The following is a 21,458-nucleotide window of genomic DNA, read 5'->3' as shown; positions in this document are numbered from 1 at the left end:
CGGTACGATATACCATGAACCTCTTCAAACAACACGACATGTTCTCCTATAACACCATTGCAAAAAGAGTGACCATGGTTCTCCCTCCAATGGTGACCAATCTCCCGACCGCCGAGACCTACTTAATAGGACCGTTGGCGGAAAAATTAGGGTGGAAGACAAAATCTTCCATATCTGGTAGTCGGATACAGGCTCCACACCCACCAGATTGGAACGCGGGGCTCGAGTCGCTGTACGTGTACTGCGACCTGATCCAAGACCGTTTAGTGGGAGGGGTAAAGCTCCACTCTTGCGTATCGTTAAAGTGCAGGGAGAAGATGATTCCGCGGTGAACCACGTCATTCACGTGCCGCAGTACCTACCACTGGCCAGGAGACGATTTGAGACCATACAAGTCAATATAATGGATCACTTCGGACAGGTTGTGCCATTCGAGCGAGGGCGACTGATCGTGACACTTCATTTAAGACAGAAAAGGTCGTCCTACTTTTCCTAAGATGATGGTATATCGCGGTCGTCCTATGCAGCGTGGATATGGGTTAGGAGGAATCTTTCGTGGACTATTCAGATCGGCCGTACCTTTTCTGAAGCGAGGGGCTAAAGCTGTGGGAAAACAGGCTTTAAGGTGCGGCATAGATTTAGCTCAAGACGTTCTCAACGGACAAGGGGTGAAACGCGCTGCTAAACGAAGGGCTATCGAGTTGGGTCAACGTTTGGTGTCTGGCCCTCAGGAAAAAAGAGCAAGGACAAGTATAAAGTTGACGCAATCACGTCGGAGCACAAGAGGGGTGACCAAAGGCAAGAAAACTTTAAAACGGAGAAATCCTCCAAAGTCGGTCAGTTTCGCGAAAGGCACTGGACGTGGCAGACGTGCCTCTCCCGATATCTTTGACTAGAGGAAAACATGGATCCTCAGTCGTGTTCTTGTACAAAGTCCGAACTGGATCTCTTTGAAATTCCCTCCACACAGACCAGCATTGTCGACGGCCGATGGGTTGAGTATCACCCTGTGTCCTCGCTTACCGAGATGTCTCCGATAGAATTTGACGTCCAGGGAGCCGGAGAAGAATACACGGACCTGAGTCAAACTCAGCTGTACGTGAGAGCCAAGATTGTCACTGCAAATGGAGGCGACCTGTCAGAGGGAGAAAAAGTAGGCCCGACCAACCTATGGCTCCACTCTCTGTTTCAGCAAATCGACGTCTCCCTTGGTAATAAGATCGTAACGGACTCCCCTATCGTGCCTACTTCGAAAACCTGTTGAACTACGGAAAAGACGCAAAACAGACACAGCTGACCTCTGCCCTCTTCTATCAAGACACCCCGGGACGCCTTCACATGGTCGACCCTTTCCCGACCGGCCCGGGTGCTGTGGCTGGTAAAGCGGGCCAACATGACTAGGAAAAGTCGCGAAGTAGATCTCATCGGTCCTTTTCACGTGGATTTATTTTTCCTTCTCAACAAAGTAGATATGAAAATCAAGCTGCATCGATCAAAACATCAGTTCAACTTGATGTCGCCAGAGCAAAACAAATAGGACAAAGTTGTCATCACCGGAGCTGCCCTGTTTCTTCGAAAGGTCAACCTGCTGTCGACCTATCAGCTGTCTATCGAAAGCCGACTGAACAAAGAAAGTGCCAAGTACCCTCTGAGGAGAATTCAGGTGAAACCCTTTACCATCCCCCAGGGAAACCACACCGTGTCCAACGACAACCTGTTCCTGGGTCAGATCCCCAAACGCCTGGCCATTGCCCTGGTGAGCAACGTCGACTTTCAATGATCGTATGGGACAAACCCCTACAACTTCCAACACTTTAACCTGAACTACATCAGTCTGTGTGTTGATGGTCGCGAGGTCCCCCACAAAGCACTGACGCCAAAATTTGAAGGAGGTCATTTCATCAGGTCCTACTTCAACCTCTTCGGACCTATCGGAAAGTTGGGGCAGGATTCCGGCAACCAGATCGCTAGAGACACGTTCGACAAAGGGTATACGAGGGGTGATCCAAAAGTTCTCGGCCTCTCCCAAAAAACGTGATGGCAGACAAATTTTTCTTACACTATTTTTATGGGTGGTGTGGTGAAACCATATTGCTTTTTCTGATGTTTCTTCTTCTTCTCCTCCTCCTCCTTCTCCTCCTGCCATTTTTTAAATGGATTCAGCTTCTTCATTTTAGGGCCTAAGGTCCTGAAATTTGGTATGGAGGTACAGTGGGCAAATACCCCTAGGCGTTTTTTAAATTATTGTGATACAGGCTTTTAGAATGGTTTTATTTGAGTTTTTTGGCTGTGTTATAGCAAATGTATTACTGTGTTAGTTTGCCTTGTTTACCACGTTTGGGCATGAGTCATCACAATGGAATGCAGGGCATCAACCAATAGGCATGCAGCTTTCCTCTATACTTCTTGTTGATTGGCTGTTGGGATTTAACTTGATTAACACCTGCACAGAAGCATTTCCATACTGACAGTATGTCTGTATTCAAGTGTTTTGGTAGGTATTTCAAGCTTTCCTGCTCCAGCATTGGAATGCCGGGCATGGACGTTTTTTTTTATTTTGAAAATCAACAGTTTGCATTATGCAATTAAAAATCCTAACCAATAAAGTAGGGAATAGCTATCCAACTGTTGTTTTAGTTGTATTTTACTTCATATTATAGTTATATCAATGTAAATCATTGTTTTCCCTTGTGTTTCTCATTCTTTCCCTGCCATGTGGTAAAATGTGGTGAACCCATCGCTGTATTTGCTCCAAAGCAAATATTGGCCTTTCTAGTTTAACATAGTCTCCTCTAACTTCAATGCACTTGGTCCAGTGATGTTCCAGCTTTCCTTTCACTTGTGGAAGAATATTTCGTCTTAAGCCCTTAAAAATGCCTAAACCACATCAATGACGCCATCATCACCATCAAAACATTGACCACGTAAGTGGAACTTGAGTTTAGGAAACAGGTAGAAGGCCCACGGTGCTAGGTCAGGTGACTAGGAAGAGTGGGGTAAGACTTGAAAGCCACATTCGTTTGCTGCTGCCACTGACCCCTGTGCCGTGTGGACAGGTGCATTGTCAGCACGTCAACTCGGAGCTTTTCTCCCCTTTTCTCTGTGATTGTTGCCCTCAAATGTAGCAATTCTGGTGCACAGTACACCTCATTGATGGTTTGACCCTTTTGCAGGTAGTCAATAATGATTACCCCCTCACTGTCCCAGAAAACAGAGGCAAAAACCCTTTCAACGGGTAAAACTCGCTTGGGATGCTGGGAACCGTTCTTCGTCAATTATTTGCTCTGCTGTATTGATTCGGGGTGAAAGTGGTGAACCCATGTCTCATATTGGGTGACAAATCGTTTGAGTAAGTTGCCCTGATGGACTGAATTCGTTCCTTGAAATGTCCAGCCTGTTTAACGTGTGATGTTCAGTTAACATTCTAGGCACCCATCATGCAGACAAGTTGCTCATCCCCAGGATGTCTGACAAAACATTGTGAACTGTACCACAAGTCAGGCCAAAGAACCTGCTACATGTTGGACAGTCTCACATCTGTCATTTACTACCATGTTATGGATGGCCTCAACTGGATTGTCCATGGTGCTGATTTGTGGCATCCTGACATATGTTCATCTTTTGTGCATGCTCTCCTTGACGCGCTTAGAGCTAGCAACCCAGTTCTTTGTGGTTAAATAAGAAGGGGAGTCATCACCAAGTGACTTGATCATGTCTTTATGGATTTCCCTAAGAGACATAGCTATTTATCGATACACTTGATCATAGCACACGCTTCTGGTGCGGCCATTTTGTGATTTTGCCCTCACCCACCCCATTTTCACGGGGCAAACGATGTATCCGTAGCCCAGTTTATAGAAGACCATTTTAACATAGACGTTCCCGTCGTTGACCTGGGCCATATCATGACCCAAGTTGCTCGTACCTTAGAAGACGTTTGCCGCACGCTGCAGTAGAGGGCGTAAAGCTAACTATACGTATCGATGTAGAAGGTTGTAGCGAATAAATGTTATAAAAACGTATGACAAATGGTGTCGCCTATTATTTATCACATTCATCATGTATCAATCACACACACACACACACACAAACAAGTAAAACGAGACGACGAATCATTAACAACAAAGCTTGATCTATTTATTTGGTAATATCGACGTGATCACTTCCATGCAGTTTCTGTGAAGGCCTGTTTGGTAGCCGAGGCGGGTTTCGCGACGAGAACTTTTGCCTTATTTGCAGAAATCCGTTTACGAACGCGGCGTTGTGGTGGTTGAGGCGTCGGTACGACGTCGTGGTCTTCTTCTCCGCTCGATAGGTCGTCACCTAGTGCATCACGTTTCTTGTGTTTCTGAATCACAGCCAGTCGAGTTGGGTGTCGGATGGCTGCCTCTGGACTATTGATGCGTGCCAACCCTCTGCTGAAGGCTCGCCATCCAATGGGTTTGAAATTCTGTCTTCTTTGAAGCACATCTCTTATGAGATCCAAAATCTGGGATCCGGGAACTACTTGTTTATTGTAGAGCAGCTCTCCGTGTTGGTTGTAATCAAGGATATCTCCTCCCTTATGTTTGATGACGTTGAGGATCTGTCGAGCACGCGCTTTCATGGTCTTGGGGAACGCTTCCAAAATGCCCTGGTCTTCTTTACTACCGGTAGCCGAGGCGGTGCCGGGAGAGATGGTGTCATCTGTAGCGACGTTTTTCGTCGTGGTGTCGGTGGTAGCGGAAGTGGACTTCGACGTTACCAGCCTGACGCTGATGGGTTCGGCACGTCGCTTGTCCCTGTACGTCAAATAACGCTGCAGGAGTTGTTGGTAAAGGGTCGCTTTTTCATCGTCATGTAAATCTTGACGCGACATTATGTTTTGCATTTTGTCGTCTATAGTCAAAGCCGATTTGACTAATGGGGTCATCTCTTCCTGTTGTTTAGCGTGTATCATTGAAACAAGTTCTTGAGGAACAAGAGCCATCTTTTTGCCGTACTCCATGACGAAGTTGTCCCGTTATTTCTTCCCGCCAAAAAGAGACGTGATGGCTGAAATGATCGGACTGAGTAGCAGGGACAGGAACCCACCCTTTTGAATCAATGTCCGTCTTTTCTTCGCCAGTGGAATCTTCTTGTCGCCGAGCTGACGCAGAGTGTTCTTGTGTCGGGACAGCCCTTTCCTTTGCCCAGGTGTGAGACGAATGTTTCCTTTCAGGACGTTGTGTGAACAGTCGCAAATCGACTTTAGAAGATCGTTAGGGGCGGTGGATAGAATAGCTTTTCGCAATTTGGGGTTGGCTTTGCTCAACACGCGGAGACAGTCTGCGTGACGATGTAGACGTTGTGACATCTCGACCTGTTGTGACAGCTGAGACTGATTGACAGGTGTTTTATTATTTTCTCAGGTACACGTAGGGTTGAGGGGTGAGCATTACACTTCTCACGCGCAACTCTTGCGGTGATTCGGGATGAAGGTCGAGGAACAAATGGCCATGAGTCTTCTTATTTACACCATCTTCAAAGCATTCTTGTAAGAATTTGCTATGGCCCGGGAACATCTGCTTGGCTAGTGTGGTGACCATACTCTGATCTCTTGGTGACTTAAACAGGACGATATAACCGGAGTTTAGACTGATCGTTCTCAGCCCCTGGTAGAAGAGATTTTGCAACAACAAGAAGACCGATATTCCTCTGTGACGGCTGGCTCGAGTGAATAATTTTGTGACTTTATCTCCCTTCACTACGTCTTCCATCTGATCGTCAATGACGATAGCGTTACGACATCCCGGTTTGGTGACGTCATTCCAGTTGCTAGGAAGACCTTCTACGAACTGAACCTTTCCCCCAATTTAGAGCTGAGTTCGCGGTGAAGAGTTTCCTGGAATTCCGAGTAACACCACACCACGTGTTCGAACGGTCCAGGGTCTAACCGTTCAGCACCCGACGTTAACAGTTTCAGTTTTTGTACAAAGTACGACTTCCCAGAGCCAGAATAACCGCGACAAACGACGCGGCATGGTAACTTTAACTTGATATTCATTTTTTCCAAATGACACTTACGTAGTGCAACACCAATATTTATACCGTGAGCTATCCCTTACGTCTAACAGACCACTCAACCATGCATACCGACCAGAAACAACAGAAACAACAAACAATATTCGTGTGACGTAATGGTTTGTTTTATTTACATCATATCATAACGCTATGTACATAGATACGATACGGTACATACTTTACATACGTGCATGCTGTTACACGATATCATATCATATGTCTAAGGGTAGGGTTGACACACCGTCATTTTGCACTTTTCTCTTTGGGTAGATACGAAAAAGCTGCTCGTGTCTGCATGTAAGTCAACATCTGATTGTTCCTCACACGAAAGCCTCTGTTGTTGCCTGAAGCACTCTCCTGGGTCGTCAATACTTTCAGATACTTTTGATAATTGATCTCGTTGAATCGTTTGCTAACACCCTTAGGCCACACCAATTTAATTTGTTGGTTCTCGGATTTTTTCAGAAAAAATATGAAGCGACAGGGCGAAAAAAAAAACAGGTCTAGGCATCCTATTATAGGCTTAAATGCTACGGAATGAGCCATGAAGTCAACACAAAAGGCTTAAACATTGAATTTTGAACTTTTAATCAAACCACTGCAATGATAGATGGGAAAACTGTAACAACTAGGAAGAAAAGGACTTTCCTCAACTGTTGGGGGCAAAACATGAGCATTTTCAGTTGATTCAGGACCAGAATCAATTTTTTTTTTTTGCAAATCAGAAAAAAACGAAGAGGCGAATCCGAGAACCAACAAATTAAATTGGTGTGGCCTTACAACTGAATTTGTCTTGTGTTTTGTCGTCTCCACCAAAACAATAATACGTTTTAGAACACAACCCGACAATTCCATGTCCAGCCCATTCTTCTTTAAAAAGCCCAGGAGTGCGCCTGTCAAATGCAGCGTTGACAGGGGAATCTGTGCGAGGAAACCACAGGTGCTTTTCACGTTCGTATTCGTCACGTAACTCTGGCTTAATGACATCATCGAGCTTGTCCACAGAGATGGCGATATAGGCGGAGTCCGTGTCCATTTCACAATACTGGAAATCGGACACGTCCACAAACTTGAGCATGAAGTCGTAATAAAACTGTAACATGCGTTGGCATCAAAACCAATCACCTTTTCACACGGTTTGGGAATTCTGCTCTGATATACCATTTCGTGTTCTCGTAACAAAGTTACTCCCTTCTCGTGATGCCTATTTAAAATAATACTAGGGCCCCCTACAATATTGTCTTTAAACAGCTTGTAAACATCTTCGTTATCTGGCAGATTAAAATACACACCCCTTTCTAAGTTCGTAAACAAATATTTTAGGGTCAGGCCAGGGAGACTTATTCCATCTTTAAAATTGTCCAAAGCTTTCTCTTTGTAGAAGTCAGACATCTTCTGGATCGCTTCCAGCATGGGGACGACGTCCTTGTTGTTGTACCTGTAGAAACACAAAAAGAAATGTCCGTCAATCTTTAAAACGGTTTAATGGTGTCAACCTTAAAGAACAATCCCGACAAAAGCATATTAAGACATACACTCACCAAAAAGGTCCAAATCAGGAAATCTTTCATGGTCTTCATGTCGTTTTCTTGCCAGACCCTCTGACAGTATGCGTTGTCGTCTGGGGAAATGTTTGTCCCCCGTAACTTGCTGTAGAAGGCGTCGGCAGGTGGAAGTCGTGTCTGATCCAACTTAGTCAGGTCGTCCATCCATTTGTACCTACATTTAAAGAGGAAAAAGCAACACAGGTACATAAACAACACAGATTCTTATTCAATGTGGCACACACACACACACACACACACACACACACACACATTATGAAGAAGCAATGCGCCAAGTGAGACAACATCAAAACATGTAACAACACGAAATGAACGGAAAGAATCCTTTTGTGTCCTGGCACTCATAAGCTTCCAGAACGTTGGCATAACTCAATCCTGGTGCTACATAATTGACTAAGTCCAGAAATATGAATTCTGTGCCAATAGCCATATAGGTGTTGTTCCGTTTGATCGGCCGTAGCTTTCCCTGACTCTGGAGAAGGTTGGGGAGGAAAAACGCTTTCATGTCGTTTATGTCATATTTCCCCGTGTTGAGGCCGACAACTGGTAACGCTTTCAGATAGCGTTCAAGCTCGTCCATTAATGTAGTTAGATAATGTTTGTTCACTTTTGTATTCCTGTCGGTCCTAGCCGTCGGATCTATGTTCTCCTCTTCTTGTTCTAGTTGCTGAATGTCGCTTTGTCTTTTGTCTACCATCTCGCGAAAAACCCATCCAAATTTCTCTCGCAGTGTTTTGTACGCCTCGCGGCTGATGTGTTCTATGTAGCTCAGGAACTCTGCCACTACAGTCTTCGGTTCCCCTCTGAAACGAAACACTTTGGCGTCTCGTATCCTGGTACATTGGAACAGAAGCTGACACTTAACAGTTCGTGAACCGCTTCCCATGTCAGCTTGTCCGTGTTTTGACCAGCCAGAGGTTTTAGTAGACATTCTATGTCGTACACAGCTCTGTATGGGTAGATGCGTTATGATCTGGGAACTATGATGCCCTCGTCTTGAAGTTTCTCAAAGATAGTTGGTGTTAGTCGGTATGCGCCACCCGGATACAAAAAGTTTGTTTCACCGCTACAATGTTTTTGATGTACATTACAATGTCCGAGATGTGCGAATTTCTTGTCGCATTTGTTACATTTCCAAGATTTGGCATACTGATTAAAATCTTTGATGTAGCTCAGATGGTTTGCGTATACATATAAGTTCAAATACATAGTTTCTTTATGCTTCATCACAGAGCGTCTAAATAGCTCTGCAAAAACCGATCCACTGTCATTGTCACTCTTCAAACTGTACATAAACATTCGTCTCAAACAGCGATTCCAATTCGTTTATATCTTTCAAAGTGACCCCTTTGAACTCATTTTCCGTCTTGCCCGAATATTCCAAATAAGCTTCATATAGCTCTCTTGAGGGCTTCTCTATGTCTCTGTGCCAATACCCTGTTATGTGCACGGCCAAACATCTAAAAAAGCACAGGTTATCTTTATGCGGCCCGTGCGATCCCCCTTGTAAACTGATAATGGTGTGACTGTTGAGAATGTAGTCTGGTAGCACATTAATAGGGCCAATCGGATGGTCTGAGAGTTTGTCCACGTAAAAAGTTACGTTTGTGATCATGTGAACAATCCATTTAGAGTCAGGGCGAGATTGTCTCGCTATTTCGAGTATGTCTATCTCGGTTATTGCTTGTAAGAATCTTTCTAGCCCTCGCATATCTTCAACCAATATTGGAGCTGTCAAGAATGCGTCGTTTCCGTCGTGGGGGTAGTAGTAGCGGAGGTTTCCTGATTGATTATTAAGGAGAATAAACCCAAAAGATAGATTTATTTTGAAAGCAGATCTTTGCTGTTCGAAAACGGCCCTCGCCATATCTTCGAGTTCGATGTTGCTGCTAAGCGGGAGGCGAAAATTGTACCGATCTCTGATTGCATTGCCTCTGTTGCAATGGGTTCTAATCTGCGACCACTTCTCTTTGTACAGTTGTGCAAAGGTTGGGTCGTTTTGCTCCTGTCCCGGAGTTAAAATTGGCTGATTCGGTGGGACTTCTTGCAAGACTGAATGCTGGTTGGGGGAGGACTCTCCGCTTGTTTTCTTGAAGTGCTAATCTCGCTACCAACTGACCTTCTAGTCGACAAGTCGAGTGGTTCGTTTTGTTCTGCATTAGCACTTCTAGATAAGTCAAGAGGTTCTTGTTGAAAGTCGTCTTGTAAGCCGCGATTTCTTGTAACCTGATCTTCGACAGAAGGTCTGCGCCGCGGTGCGTGTTGCGAGAAATTGTTCGATTTGTGGTGAACTTGATGACGTCTTAAGCTGTCTGTACGACTGAAAGAGGCCCCGCAAAGCCGGCATCGGTGCGCCTTGTGTTTATTACTATGGATGGTCCTAAAGTGTCTTTGTAGGTTAGACGGATTCGCCAACGATTTTCCACAAACATCACAGGTAAAAGCCATGACGCCGTGTACTTCAGCTGCAGAAACAAGACAAACCTACATCATAATCTCTCTCCACTCTATTTTCAGAGCGTTAAACTATCTACTCGCGCTTTGCAAACACAACGCACAACAAATAGCGGTACTGAGAGTTAATCCATTGTACAACGGTAAACACATTCTTTGTTTGTCATAACAACCTGTTTATACTACCATTGTATAGTGATAAACACGCCTTTTCTCCGAAAATTTGTTCACAAACACTCAGACAATAGAATGTAAGCTGTTTGTTTGTCATTCCTCGTTTGACAACAATAGGGTTCAAGTAACTTGTTCATTGTATAACCATTAACACACCTTTTGTTTGTAGCGAGGCTAGCACAATACGATTATGTACCTTCAAGTGCCATGTCCATCTTCTGACTGTGCTTCTGGAGCCGCTCCCACTGTTCAACGGATAGGTTGAGACATCTCCTACCTGGTAGCAGGTCGTCAAAGTCGTCTTCTAGACCTCTCCTGAATTCTGGCCGTCGCTTGAAAAATGTCCAAAGTGTAACAATAGCCACCCCTCTGGAAACGTGTACAATCGTGTACATTTGGTTTCCAATGTGATAACGGCAAGGTGAGAACAGAGTCACGTCGTGAGACATAGCAGCAGATGTACAGGCCACCAAAGCAGCGGAAATCCCAGTGATACTCCGGCTCAGAGTCCGCCATTGTTCTAAGGTAAGGAACAGCCCGCTCCTATTACTGCTTTTCAATTGACGAATGGGGCGCGATCTGTAGAATTCACGAACAGACAGTTCCAATTTCCCCCTGAAGTATCCAACCGTATACGTAGCATAGACGCTTCCGCCCAAGGCAAATCTGATTTCCGCGCCGTTCTTGTTCCTGTAGCTGTGAAGTTTCTCAGGGGTCTGCACAGGGTTAGCTGCCATCGCTCACCGAAGAGTTGTCAGAAGCGTGGTCACAGCAGTACATACGCAACTCTTTATAAGCAGCACAACATGACCCCAGGGCGTCCGCGTGACCTCTTCACAAAACCACGCCCACCGCTCAATGATCCACAGTCCACATAGTTCCACTTAGTCCACAGGTGGATTTGCGATGGATTCTGTCCATCCTATACTACTGACACTCCTCTGGACAATGGACAATGGATACTGCCTTGCCACTGATGATCTGCTTGGAGATTAAAAAAACTTACTGTTTGCCTTTTTTGTTTGTGGGTGAATTTCTCGTGTCCAGTTAACATTTACCCGAGTTAGTGAACGTTTCATGGTGAATTGAGCGATACTCCGCACTCCGAATTGAGTGTTTTAGCCGAAGTTATGAGTGTTTATTAACGTAGTTCAACCAAAGACTGGTCAGATTCATCAAATGTATTCGTCTTAAAAAAAAAAAAAAATTACACACGCTTTTTCAAAATTTATAAACTACCGTCCAAAAAGAACGTCAACTATATATTTTCATTTTCTGGAGATCCACATACACCTGCATCATTTCATTCGATTTCAAAATATGTCATTTCTTTTTTGAGCATTTGCAATTGCAAGTTGGGCAATGTATTTTATTAGCTGTCAACTTCAAACTTTTATGAACCTTTTTGTGCTAGATTTTTGTTTATTTTGGGTGTACTCTTTTAAAAAAGCTAATATACTTTTCTCAGGCAATATGTTCCAGCAAGAATGGAACCGTCACCCCGTATCCGTACAAAATTTTATTCGCTCTGTACATATCCGAAACATGGCTTTGAAATACCACATTCCTGAGAATCATATGGTTCTATTTCGCATCTTACCATCTACAATTATTTCATCCGGTATGCACATAGCCTAATATGATTTCTTATACTATATTACTTGGTGTTGCATCGTTGTACATGTATTTCAAATCTTTGAAAACTTTTATGATGGATGATTCTCTTATGACCATGCTGGACTAATCTGTGTCTTACAACAAGAAAATAGGACAAACAAATGTAGAAACAAAAAACAGTGATGAACAACGGTTAGCGATAAAAAAAAACTATATATCGTTACTGTATGATTAGTATTGATAATGTTCAAGTTTTCCAAGTGTTTTTATGAAATAGAGTTAAATTTCCATACCCTTTTCTTAGCAGTTCTTGGATCTCGTCTCTATTCTCATCAAACCAGTCCTTGTGGTGTCTGCATGTTGGTCCTACCAGAGCTGCACCATGGATGGTATTTCTGAGATTCTCCCGGCTGGTTTCTATGTTTTGGCCATCTAGTTAGACTGTCTTAAGGTTGTCTCTCTGCATGTTCACAAACTGTTGCTTTACTTCGACATTCTTCAATTGATTAGTGTTGAGTGGTCTCGGAAGTTTCATCCTTTGTGGGCGCCTCATGCTTGGGTTGGATGCAAACATTCAGCTTAGAGATTATTAGACGATGGTCAGTCCAGCAATCAGCACCACACATAGACTTGGTAATCCTGACATCTTGTCTATCTTTCTTCCTAACACTGATACAGTCAATCAGATGCCAGTGTTTAGATCTTGGATGCATCCAAGAAGTTTTGTTTTTGGTTGGGAGTTGGAAGATGGTATTGGTTATAATTAGTTCATGTTCAGCACATGTTTGGAGAAGTAAGAGACCGTTACTGTTACACTGACCTATTCCATGTTTACCAGTGACACCCTCCCAGGAAGTACTGTCTGTGCCCACTCTGGCATTGAAGTCGCCAAGTATGACAAGCTTGTCAGTTTTTGGGACAGCAGTAATTACGGTGTGGAAGTTTTCATAGAACTCATCTTTCACTACATCCGTGTTTATCATTGTTGGGGCATAGGCACTAACAACGGTGACATGCTTCTTTCCAGACAGTAGGGGAGGTTTCATCGTCATCAACCTGTCATTTACACCTTTTTGGAGTTCTGCTAGCTTGTCTACCAGCGTCACCTTCACTGTCAAACCAACTCCCGACTCACGTCGCTCTTCACTCCCTCTTCCACTCCAGAAGAAGGTGCAGACACAGCCAATTTTCGTACGTTACACACAGTATGGCACCTTATTAACATTTCATTGCTTTCAGTGACAACTAACCAAAGTATTTATGTTTAGTATAAAACTTATTGGTGCGTATTTTAACAAATTGGAAAATAACATTTAAGATTTAATATTAATGCCTATGCACTTAATATAACATTTGTTTATTGATTAATAATAACAATCTCAAGTAAGATGGCAGCGCCAAAGCAAGGAGGTTTAAACCTCCTTGGACAAAGGGTGCTGAATTGCCTACTTGCATAAAATTACACAATATAAAACTTACATTCACATTAGACCCATTCGACTTTCACGGATCGCATAAACTGCATACGTCACAGGGGGAACATTTCGAATATAAACTACGTCACAGGGGGGACATTTCGAAAGTTCCTTTCACGGATCGCATAAACTGCATACGTTACAGAACAAAATAACCTTAACGTTTTGTACGGAATGCCACCATACAAAGTTGGTGCCTGTTTTCCTGTCATTTCCGCATATATGACCGAGAAAAAAAGACACTTACCTACATTTTAGTAAAAAAAATGATCTGCCAGGGGGGACACAGCGAGCGCAAACCGCGTTCAACTTAGGCGTTCTAGAACGATGTTCTATCGAAATGTCCCCCCTGTGACGTAAGGAGTTTATGCGGTTCGTGAAAGTCGAATGGGTCTATTACAAGTGGATTTTAAAAGACATGTCTAACAAAAATTAACTGCACAGACTATAAATTGATGCAATAACAACAAAAATAAGGAAATGCTAACGGAAAAGAAGGTACATACTATAAATGATATAGTAATATCAATGTAGAAATGGTAATAAGACAATATGAAGGGTCTGGAGATGGGAGATGTTATAACGTTAACTTTAACCCCTCCTCTAGAAGGCATACGCTGCAGATGCACAGCATAGCACTTTCTTATCATGATATGACTAATGGGGACTTCTTCATACTGTAAACGTCGATATCCCTTGTGCACAAAATGACAGAAATTCACACGGCAAACTGAATAGGAAACACACAGCATGTCTGTACGTGTGCTCGTTGTAAAAACAGATGACTGTCATCGTTCTACCAAATACTACTCTGTCTTCATGTAGTATACAATAATCGGCATTTTCCAAAGTTGTCATGTACAAACAAACAACACCTCGATAGATGTGATAGTGGTCACCCATTGGAGATGTGATAGTAGTCACCAATTGAAGAGAGTACGCAAAGACGACCTACAAATTTAACAAGAATCATAAAAATTAGAAAATCGAGAGCTCCATGCAAATCGTATACGTTTGATAATATAATCGTACATGTACAAAAACAATATTCTAAGAATTGACACAAGAATTTACACAAAAGTAAACAGACTCAGACAAACAGACAAATTAATTACGCAATCAACCGGTATATCACAAAAATGCAATATGTAGATAAACTGCGTTGGTTTAGCAACCACCGAAGGAGACATTGTGATAAAAAGAAACCCTTTAGCAACAAAGCGACAAAATAGCACATAGGAGCACTGAACCAAAAGGGAGTTTTAGAAAATACAAGACAACACGAAGAGAATATTCGAAGAGCATATCGAAAATGGTGCAGGACCAACCTGCAAAAATTTGCTAGTGTTTAAATATGGTCGAAAATTCAGCCTTCCGGTGACACCCACTGTTTCAGCCATTTTGGACATCATTTTCTTAACAAAAACGAAGTATAAAATGAATAATTAACTAGTTGACACATCTAATTTCTAAGAACATAAAGTAAGAAAGGAACATGGTGGGTACGAAAGCGGAGTTGAGGAAGCAGTTCACAGTACGGATAAAATGCTTGAAGCCCGGAGCTAGACAGTGTTATGTGAGAGGAAGCCATGTGTAAACTATGCTGTGTGGTACAGAAACATGTCAGGTTTCAGACTGTATGATTCGGATGGCGATGGTTTTCCAGTTCATGTGTAAATGCACCGCATTACGCAACTGGCTGAGTCGGCTGAGCGGCTACAGTTCAGTTAACCTCCGTAGAGGGCGATTTCAACGTGTGCGTCACGAGCCGATACACAGACAGAATTTTTTTCAGATATTTTGTAGCTTGTATCTCATACTCAAACATATTCATTTTTCGAATTTGTGAAGTGCATCCTACTATAATTTCCACCGTGTCGAAGTGAGTCACTTCGGGGTCGTTAACAATAGAAATCCCCATAGGGCGGAAACTGTGGCCTGCTACCTTGAGCAATCACACCAGTTTTGTCTTCCCTTTCATTTTAAACTGTAGTTTAGTGACGAACTAACAAAACAAAAAATAGCCATGCATTCAACTTCAGTAGCTGTAAAATAACTTGTGTCTTTCAATAACTATCGTAGATTGAAACTCACCGCCACACGTAAAGAATCATTGAAAGATGATTGAAAGATGGTTATGATAAGCTTAGGTTGTTGTAACAGGTCTTTTCGAGTAATACAAAGGGCTGTATCCGCACCACATGGTGTATGCAGATATAGATATAAAACTAGAAAGGAAGACATTTGCTCGGGAGCAAATGTAGTATATAGCTTCGCCACATCAGCCAGAATCTGCTTGGGTGCAAATACAGTATTTCTGTCCATCTTCTTCCTCGTTCCAAAATGGATTGATTTATAGCAACATTTAAATGCCCCTATGTAGTCCCCAATACCGTCACAGTACTTTTAGTTAAGTATTCTCGAAACCCCCATACAATGCTTTTGAGGAAAATGTTCTCGACCCCCACCATACATTGCATTCAGTACCAAGTATTCAAAATGCCCCCACGTTGTATTTTTCAGTATTAAGTGGTTTCAAAACCCCCATGTAGCGCCCAAATCACCCATATAGTGTTTTTCAGTATTAAGTGTTTGATGACATTTGGTGGTTTCAAGGATGACCCCGTCATTAGTACAAATTTTCGCACTTTTCACAGGATTCGCGCCAAACTGTTTCTAAAAATTAACTACTCACGCCACCTTGTATCTGCTTTGAGATAGTATTGTCATTTAGCCCCAAAAGTTGAATCCATTTAACGAAATGGCAGTGGAAGTAGTAGAAAGACGAGGAAAACAATGTCTTTCATCCATAAACCGATTATATCAATACGATTATATCAATACTATAAACGAATTATGGCAGCAGCCAATCAGCAGTCTTGCAAAGAGAATGCTGCATGCCCATTGGCTAATCAATAAAATCTAAATAAATCCATTTCGAAAGACAGTATCCAAAAAAAAACTACAAAGCTCGGCACAAGCAGCACAAATGGATTGTTCCTAAATCACGCCTGTCTAAAATGTTAAGGTCTCGAACAGTCTATTATTACCCATGTAAAAATTGTATTGACAGTCCTTAAAAATAAAAAAAATAAAAGAAATGGGGAAAAAAGAAGAAAAAAAAGTAAAAGTTGAATTTATGTGGTGTTGGTGAAGCAACAAAAAAGGGTCAAGCTTAAAAAAATCACCAAAATTCCATTCCTCTGGACTTGAACTCACATCCCCCTGAACCATACGTACCTATCAGTCAGTGCCCTTATCAACTGGGCCATCACTGCAAAGTAAGCCAAAACACAATCACTCACAACAACTGGATAAAATTTTTTGCCCGCAAGACAACATTAGTTCCTGTACTCATAGTCAGACTACAGCAACTAATTAGCATTAACATTGTCTTTTTCCTATCACCTTTTCTTTCTCTTTGGACAGTCCAAATTGTCTATACTTTGTCTCCTATTGGATTCAATGGAAAATTGTCTTCCAACCTAATTCCTATTGGCTTGTCTGAAATTTGTCTTAAATTTATTATGCATATCAATCCACAGTTCGTGTATAAATTCTTGCAGTCTCTCCAAGTTCCTAAGTCATTGACAAAGAACTCTGGATTGAGTTCGAAACGTCTGACGCTTCAAAATTTTATTCAGTTGTTGTGAGTATTGTGTTTTGGCTATTATATTACCTGGATGTCTTACCTTCATCGAAGTAAGCCTTTCTATCTCTATAATAAATAATATATGCCTATTGGCTAATCAATAAAACCTAAATAAAACCAGTTAAACTAGAGAGGCCGACATTTGCTTGGGAGCAAATACAGCATATTTCAGTCCATCTCCCTCCCACGCAAAAGTGGACTATTCCAAACTTACCCCAGTGTAAAACTGGCAAAGATTCTCAAAAAAATGAATTATATAGTAGCTATGTAAGTGAGAACAAAGATGCAAGAACAAGCACATTGAATCTCGAAAGCTTTACTAATCTTATTACAGGTATGCAAATACTAACAATGATGAGATTTGATACATTTTGAAGGTCTTAGGCACATAAAATTGAATGTGTGGGTCATTACACACGACTTACGTGCAATGTGACCCCAGGTAACCCGCAATGGAACATGTGTTCCATGGCCAACGGCAGATGGAACAGGCCATTCTTTAGATAGAACATGGAACGGGTATAGCACTTTTGGCCCTTTTTTTTGCTGAAAAGAGCCATTAAAGTCACCCAAATGAGTCATTTGGAAGTGGTGTATGCCAAATATATGACTGCTATTCTGTAGACACATGTTCAAGGTACCCTTATACCGAATTTCAGATCATTTGGTTGTAAAACCAGGGCTCAGGATCCAAAAATCCATTTTTTTTTGCGAAAAATGCCCCAAAAAAACCTTCATAAAAATTTTTCAAAGGCATTTATAAAAAAAATGAAAAAAACGCCTGGGGGTATTGGCCCACTCTACCTCCATGCCAAATTTCAAGTCATTTGGCTGAATGATGGCGGAGTTGAATCCCTTTGACTGTTTGGCAGGAGAAGAAGAAACATGAGAGAACACAATATATTTCATCCATACCATGGTATGGACTGAAATATAAAAAAAGATTAAGAAAAGCACTTCAGAATTAGCCCACTCTATCTTCATACCAAATTTCAGGCCGTTTGGCTGAAAAATGACAGAGTTGAATCCATTTAAAGAAATGGCAGGAGAAGAAGAAGAAACATGAGTAAATACTACGTGGTGTGGCGAAGCTATAACAATGTAAGGTATCATACTTGCCCAAGACGTCCTTCCAAACAGCGGTTCAGTGACAAAATCAGCCATTTGATTCACCCTCCGAGCTAAAAAAAAAGATTTAAGTTTAAAAAAAAATAGATTTAAGTTGTCAAAAATACATTCCGAATGTAAATCTTAAATTCTAATTTACACATTGCGACGACTTTCCTTGTTGGTCTCTAGTCGTGCCTCTACCTCGTGGTAGTATTCCAGTGAGTTGATGCCAAGCCATAATTCTCAAATCTGCTTGTTTATTCCTCAGTCATCTCTCAGACGTCTTCAGTCTGGGAGAGGTCTCTCTTCAACTCTCGTGACGCTACGCATGCGTATTAGTACATATGTTAACTAGGCTGCTGAGTTAACTATTACCACATGTTACACACATCACCCACTTTTTACCTAATGGAAATGCTGTCATAACGCCTAACGTAGTGACGCCGTATCTTATATTACGATAGTATCTAATCTTTTTGGCAATGGACTAAAGGTGTTGTCAGTTACGATACGTTCCTAATAGTAAACATACAACAGCTGCCTTCCCCTTACCAGACTGATCAACTAGTCACTGAATATTGGGTAATTTCTGAAATAAAATGGAAACATTCAACTTGAGGTTTAAATCTCATAACAATGTTTCTAACAATGTTTCGTGTAAAACGGTTTTTCAGGGTCAGCTTAGTACAAAAGAAAACATGTAAAGAGAAAAATGAAAAGAAGCAGCTTGGATTTGGACCATGTACCAACTAATCAATCTGTTTTACAGGTTTGGTACACTTTGTCCCAATACAATGTCCAGGTGTACACCATAGCATGTCGTATCAAAATGCAGTTGTGGTTCAACCACACTTCGAATTTGTAACGTCAACTTGAGTGGGAATACTTTTATGGATTGAACTTTCCGATATAAACAAGGATACAGATACACACTATACCTGAACAGAAAACTCAATAAAATATCACATTTGACTGCTCAACAAACATGGCTATAATGGTTAAAGGGATTTGTTTATATAAAAAACGGTTATAAATCTAAGCACACTTTGTTGGATTCATCTCCATTACAATGCAAATAACCTGTAGCTAAATTAAATTAACTGAAATTTGGTCTTGGTGTTATTTTGGGTGTGCTTCCATATTCTGTGGTTGTACATGTAACTTGTACAAAGAACAAATTAAGCCAATCTACAAGAATTTTGAGAAAGAAAATGTTGAAGCGTGTCAGAAAACGTTTGAAGAAAGGACCTTCCCGACGACCACATCTGATTGTTAGACAAACACAGCTCTGATAGTTATTATACAATGAAGTTAACTGAAATCTGTTCAAAGCCAAATTTTACAAATGTTGGCATCTCTAAACACAATTTCTTCAACTCAGCTGAACTGCAATAAAACATTTCTTTTATGTCATGAGGCTGACTTCAATGTCAAAACTCGCTGTTAGTAGGCTGTTGTGCTCCTTGTAAATTGTGATTCTACTGTAAACTCATATTACATGCACACGTACACGCATAAGCCAATTACCTGATATCACATGCACACGTGCCAATCATTCGGCTCATCAACTCTTTCTCAGCTGGCATTTTTGACCAGTTTTTTGAATGCAAGCATCATATAGGTTTGACTATTTAGAATTTGTTTTTACAATACGTACATAGGTAGCATTAAGACAAAACGTAACAGGTAATCTAGCTGAGAGCAATTCCCAGACTTTATTGCATAACTGTCTCGGACTTACGATTCTTCAGCGGAATCTTTATCCTCGGTGATAGTGTGTTCCTGAGGAGAAAATGGAAATAGGCTATCGTTGAAGAGATTCATCAGTCACGTAGGTTCAATTCAGTAAGATAATTCTTTCAATCAGTGACTATAAAATCCTTAGGTACATACCTCCGAATTTTGGCTGGGAGCTGCCTAAGCCCTACATACCTCTACACCGCAAGGAGGCAGAGGGGGCAGAAGATCCACGCAAGTCTCGTCCTAGTCTCGTGTTTTCTCGCGAGACTAGGATCATTCCGTGACCAAGACGAACTGACTAGTCGTCGAAAATTATGTACCTAAGGATTTTATAGTCACTGATTGAAAGAATTATCTTACTGGAAATAGGTTATGTTTTAACTTTAAATTGGTGTCAATGGTTTTAATTAAAGCCAGTAATAATTAGGGCTATATAGGGTTTTAGCCCTTGTGCTCGGTGAGTTATAAAGCGTTAAACTTTCAAGTGTGTATTTTTAAACACGGAATACATACGATTCTTACTAATTTGGTGATGTCACGTGATTCAGGCACAGGTCGTATGTATTCCGCAAAATTCGTAAAAATTCCGTTAAATTTGTTTGTATTCCGTAGAATTCGTTATGAATTCTTTGGCACCCCTGTAGGTTTTTTTTTCTGATGCAAACCTTCCTTACCTAATTCTGAATCTATCATTGACCTAAACAAATATATCATGGGCCAAGCAATTTCTACCAGGGCTTCATTTAAACTCTATTTCAAAGGTAATTGTAGAATGACACGGCAATTAGCATAGATTGGCTCCTAGATACAGTTAAAAACCCTTATAATGTACTTCAGTGCGGAACCCAAACCAAACCCTGGGCCTTACCTCCCCTTCTGCTGAATATGTTAAATCCTACACATCATTTTGCAGACCATCTGCCTGTTTTATATCTCTTGTGGCTAACTAGATTAGTAACATGAATATGCAAGTTACATTGCGAACAACACCACCAATTGAATCCAGGATCACTGAACACTACTGGGGAGAGTTTTACAGCGAGGTTCGCGCAACCAACAAATGTTCAGCCTTCTATTCCACTCTTTGCGGTGCAATAGACAAGTACTTTCCATCAAAGATTGTCCGACTACATGAAAGAGACAAGCCATGGATGACGCCGGGTTTGAAAGCCATTATTCTGCTACGACAGAAGGCCTTTAGAGAACAGAACCTACCAGAAGTAAAACGACTTCGCCAGGCGGTTGTAGTCTGATGTATATATGGTGATCCCTGTAGCGCACTCGTGGCGCCACCTATTTCTCTCCGCAGCAGTTTCTTCTAGACGGTGGGGCTGCATACCGCACTTCTTGAAGTTTGTCTTCAAGTTGTCTTTATACCGCTTGTGCTGTACGCCGACAGAGGGACTGCCGTTGGTGAGTTCTCCGAACAGAATGTGTCTCAGGAGGCGGTTGCCTTGCATGCGGATGACGTGACCAGCCCATCTTAGCTGTCTCTGGACGAGCAGCGTTTCTAGCGGTTCCATGTGTGCTCTGCGGCGGATTTCGCCATGTGGGACCTTGTGCCACCACTTCAAGCCGAGTATTCTTTGGACACATCTCGTGTGGAATTGCTTGAGCGTGCGGATGTGT

At 41.9% G+C, this 21,458-nt stretch overlaps 1 long non-coding RNA gene across 1 annotated transcript; it reads right to left on the bottom strand.

Annotated features, from left to right (window-relative positions):
* Positions 1 to 13,538: 13,538 nt before the first annotated feature.
* LOC109475109 lies at positions 13,539 to 20,081 on the bottom strand. The gene is made up of 4 exons (XR_002140520.1): positions 19,983 to 20,081; positions 19,831 to 19,871; positions 18,095 to 18,160; positions 13,539 to 14,278 (listed from the first exon to the last, which is right to left on the bottom strand). It is a non-coding gene; the product is annotated as an uncharacterized LOC109475109 (long non-coding RNA).
* Positions 20,082 to 21,458: the final 1,377 nt, after the last annotated feature.

This window comes from Branchiostoma belcheri, unplaced genomic scaffold, assembly GCF_001625305.1.
Source record: "Branchiostoma belcheri isolate BF01 breed outbred unplaced genomic scaffold, Haploidv18h27 scaffold329, whole genome shotgun sequence".
Taxonomy (NCBI): Eukaryota; Metazoa; Chordata; class Leptocardii; order Amphioxiformes; family Branchiostomatidae; genus Branchiostoma; species Branchiostoma belcheri.
This window is presented reverse-complemented; position numbering and strand designations above follow the sequence as displayed.